This window comes from Rousettus aegyptiacus, unplaced genomic scaffold (genome assembly GCF_014176215.1).
Source record: "Rousettus aegyptiacus isolate mRouAeg1 unplaced genomic scaffold, mRouAeg1.p scaffold_m13_p_6, whole genome shotgun sequence".
Classification (NCBI taxonomy): Eukaryota; Metazoa; Chordata; class Mammalia; order Chiroptera; family Pteropodidae; genus Rousettus; species Rousettus aegyptiacus.
In genome coordinates this window covers 71,265,078-71,269,960 of record NW_023416309.1, presented here as the reverse complement: position 1 = coordinate 71,269,960, position 4,883 = coordinate 71,265,078, and positions in this window count along the sequence as shown.

Sequence of the window (4,883 nt, the reverse complement as noted above, 5' to 3'; positions counted from 1 at the left end):
ATAAAACAACAAGTTTTTCATTAGTGAAGCTCATGAAATTTTAGTAAGACAGAGAGTTAAAATTTCCCTGCTCTAAAGCGTGGCTTTATGAAAGTAAAAGTCAAAATTGGGAGGAAGAGTTTCATGATCAGAAATGGGTCATAGGATAAGCCCTTTCCCCTGTGGTCATGTCCCAAGGTCCCCATCACTTACCTCTGGGTTCTTGGTGGAGATGAGGCAGGAGGGATGTGTCAAGCTTATATAGGGACCAACATGCTGATGCTGCAACTATCTTCTCTTTGTTAGGGCAAGACATTTGGCAACACGAACCCTCAGCATAATTTGTACTGACATTTGGCATGTTTGGATATAATTAGAAGTATTCATATCATTTTGAGTATGTGAACCAATCTCCTATAAATAATTTTACAGGGGCCAATCTGCCGGCAGAGAATGCTTTCTAGTATGCTGGGAAGGTAATCTTTGACGGTGCCTGGTGGGGCCTCAAAGTAAGTTCCTAAGAGCTATATTCGTTTTGGCAAACTCTTTCAGGCATGCCTTTGGTAACTCAATGATCAGATACTCAGAGACACATTGCTGTCAGGGCCCTAACTTCTTTTCCTTTTTTGATACCACAGGAACCCCCAAATTCATTTCCTTGGGTCACTGCCAAGGCTTACCCTTGGGCACCAAAGCCAGTATGAGAGGAGATTCTGCACTGGGTTTCCAACACTGGGCCAGTGTCCACACACTTGTTGAAATAAATTATTAGAAAATAACATGTATTCATTGTAAGAAAAAGTTAAGCAAAGAGAAAAATGTCTGTAATCCCAATATGCAGCAATAAGTAGGGTTATACTATAATATAAAAGACATATAGGATATATATGTTTTGTACTCTACTTTTAAAATTAATATACCATTAATGCAATTTGTACTCTATTCTTTAAACAAATTATATCATAATCATTCGAAAATAAAATCTTTTTTTTTTAAAGGGCAGGTACACTGAGGTATAAATTATACACAGTGAAAATCACCCTTTTTGGGTGACTGTTGTATGAGTTTTTTTGGCTTCTATTTAAAAAAGTGTTAAACTTTACAATAAAATTCACTTCTTTTGTTGTATGGTTCTATGAGTTTTTACAAGTATGTTGATTCTTGTGACCACCAGGGCAGATGGGATGCAGAACAATTACATTTCTATGAATTTTGATAAATATATGCAGTTGTGTAACCTCTTACATTTTAACTATGTGAAAAATTAAAGACTTAAAGAGTAGGCTAAAATTTCCCTTTGATGAGCACTCACAATGCACCTCCCTGCACTCTAGAGGTAACCACTAATTTCAGTTTGGTTTGTAATACTTCAGATCTTTTTTGTGCATTTACTAATTTATACTTGGGAAAATGTAAGTTAGTGAAACTGGATTAAGAAAATTGGTCCATAGAAAATATATAACATAGATATTTAAAACATATAATAGTTTGCATATTTACCAACCTGCTTTTATAATTCTGGACTCTTGAATCATTTTCTATGTTAGTGTATAAATAAAAATATGGAAAATTTTCAAAATTATATAGAAGTAGAGAGAATGGTATAATGAACCCATTGTGCACATCACCCAGCATTGATAAGTATCAGTTCATGGTCTTGTTTCACAGACACCCTTGCCCATTCCCTTCCTCCCTGGAGTATTTTGACATTACTCATTTAAATATTTCTATGTGGAACTCTGTATATTCTAGATTTAATAATTTATTTTTTTAAACAAGTTGTAAAAGGATTTTCTTGGTCTAATAATGATCTTAACTTTACATCTCAGTCTTATAGAAGTTTTAAATTTTTATCTAGTCAAAGTTCTAAAAACTTTTCTTTATATTTTTCTTTGTGTGTGTGTGTGTATTGTAAAAGGAGGCTTTCCATAACTCAAGGATATGTGTGTGTGTGTGTGTGTGTGTGTGTGTGTGTGTGTGTGTGTGAGAAAGAGAGAGATGTAATCTGTTTCTGGATTTCATATTTTGTACCCTATATCTGTGCCAATCACACATATTTTGATATCTGACACAGCAGATTTTCCTTCATTATTCATTTATTTCAAACTTGTCTTACACCATACCTTACTGCTAAATCGTACACTTGAAACTTACTGGATTTCGTTAACCAATGTCACCATAATAAAAAATAAATAAAAAGAAGAAAAAAACTTGTCTTAACAATTCTTGCAGTTTATTGTATAAATTTTTAGAATCAGATTATATGGAAAATCCTGTTGGGAATTTGATTACGATTAAGTTGAATTAATAGATTAATTTGATAAGAGTTGATACCTCTACAATAATGAGTCTTTCAGTCCACAATATGACATATTTTTCAGTTTATTCCAGTTAATTTTCTTAGTTTTTAAAAAAATTATTATACTTATTGGGGTGACATTGGTTAATAGCATTATATAAATTTCAGATGTATAACTTTATAATTTAACATCTGTATATTCTATTGTGTGCTTACCTCCTGAAGCCAAGTCTCCTTCTATCACCTTATATTTGACACCCTTTACCCCCTTCTTCCTTCTCCCACCTCCTTCCTTTCCAGTAACCACAATTTTGTTGTCTGTATCTACGAGGTTCCTTTTATTGTTATTGTTTGTTTGTTTGTTGCATTTTGATCCCACATATTGTTCTTGTCCTTTTCTGTCTTACTTATTTCACTTAGCACAATCCTCTCAAGATCCTTTTTTAAAAAATGAAGAGTCATATGTTTCTTATCAGGTTTATTTCTAAGAATTTTATAGTTTTTGTTGCTATGTTGCATGGAATTATTTTTCCTATTATACTTTTTCTACTTGTTATTACTGGCATGTGGCAGACAGATTCACCTCCTCAGAAGCTTAGTTTTGTTTGTGGCAGCAGTATGCCCACTAAACAGACACTGTTGCATAGTGTAATCATGTGACACTGTTTTGGCTAATGAAATGCAAGCAGGAGTTGTTGGGTGGGGCTTTCAGAAAAGCTGTTTTTTAAAAGAGAGCAGCCTTAGCTAGTACTACCTTCCCCTTTCCCTTCTCATCCTTTTACCTTTGTAGAACACAGAAGCTATGGCTGGAGCTATAGCCTTGAATTAAAGATCAAGAGAATTTCAGACCTTTGCTTCAACATCAGTGAGCTAAATTTTATTATGCAAAGAAAAATAAACCACTAATATTATAAGACACTGTTTACTCAGATTTCTGTTACATACAAACACAGTCCCTAACAAATATGTGTTGATTTTTCTGTGTTATCTTTATCTGGCCCCCTTGCTGAACATTCTTATCATGTCCAATAATTTATTTGATTCTCTTGGGTTTTTGATATATAATACATGAATAATCACAATTCTGCATCTTCTTTTTTTAATTTATGCATTTTTTCCTTCTCTTATTGCATTGTTTAAGACATTTAGGACAATATTAAATAGTATTAATGTACTATTAACACTAGGATACTTGTATACATCTCCTATACAAGATAAGGGATTCTTATCTTGTTCCTGACTTTAGACTGTATCTAATGCTTCTGATAGCAAGTATGATATTTACTATATACTTTAGAACTAGTTTTCCAATAATTTTGAACATAAAAATGAATTAAACTGTTTCATTCCTAGGTATATACCCAAGAAAATTGAAAACATATGCTTGTATAAAGACTTGTTTACACATGTATATAGTAATGTTTTGCATAATACCCCAAAGTGGAAACAACCTAAACGTCTATCAACTGACAAGTGGATAAACAAAATGCGATACATTCATACAATGGAATACTATTTAGCCATGAAAAGGAGTTCAGTACTGATACATGATACACCATGGATGAACCTTGAAAATGCTATGCTAAGTGAAAGAAGCCAGACATAATGTGCCCATATTTGACGATTTCATTTATATAACATGTTAAGTATTAGTCAAATCTATAGAGACATAAAGTAGATTAGTGGTAGTCAGAGGACAGGGAGAGGGGAGAACGGATAGTGACTGCTCATGGGATTTCTTTTTGAGGTAGTGAAAATGTTCCAGAAATAAATAGTGGTATGGTTGCATAACTGTGAATCTACTAAAACCATTGAGTTGTACATTTTAAATGGTGAATTTTATTGTATGTGAAATATATCTAAAAATATACTGGATTTTATCAGTGCTTTTTCTGCAACTATTGAGATTATTTTTTCTCTTCTAACTTGTTAGTATAGTAAATTTCATGGTAAGTTCCCTCATTATTACTGTTCTAGAATTCATAAAATAAAACCTATTGATATAATATTGTTTAATTCTGTTTTAAATCTCCTAATTTTTATGTGGGATTTCTGGATTTGAGTTGATACATGACTAGGCTATAGTTTTCTTTCCTCTGTTATCCTTTTCTGGTTTTCATATCAGGATCATGCTAGTCTTGTAAAATGAGTAGCTTTCCATTCGTTTCTATTTTCTGCAACAGTGTGTTTAGTATGTGAATAATCTGTTCCATGACGGTCTGGTAGAGTTTCTTCATGAACTTTTATTGCCTGTTTGGAAGATAAATATTTTACTCTTAAGTTTTCCCATGACTATTGATGAGTCTATTAAGAGTTCCTACTTGCTTTTTTTTTTTCGGCTTATTTGGAAAATTTATATTTTCCTAGAAAATTGCCTATTTTGTGAGTTTCTAGATTTTTTTGACATTTTCGTGTGTCTTTTAGAATTAAAAACTCCTATGTAGTCATCTATTCCTTTTTCATTCTTTACATAATTTAATATTTTTATTTTAAATTATGTTTGCTGAAGTTTTGTCTTTTACGTTGGTCCTTTAAATTTAGTTTTACTAAATAATTATTTTTCTATTTTATTTTATTCTGTCTTCAATCTTATTCATTTCTTTTT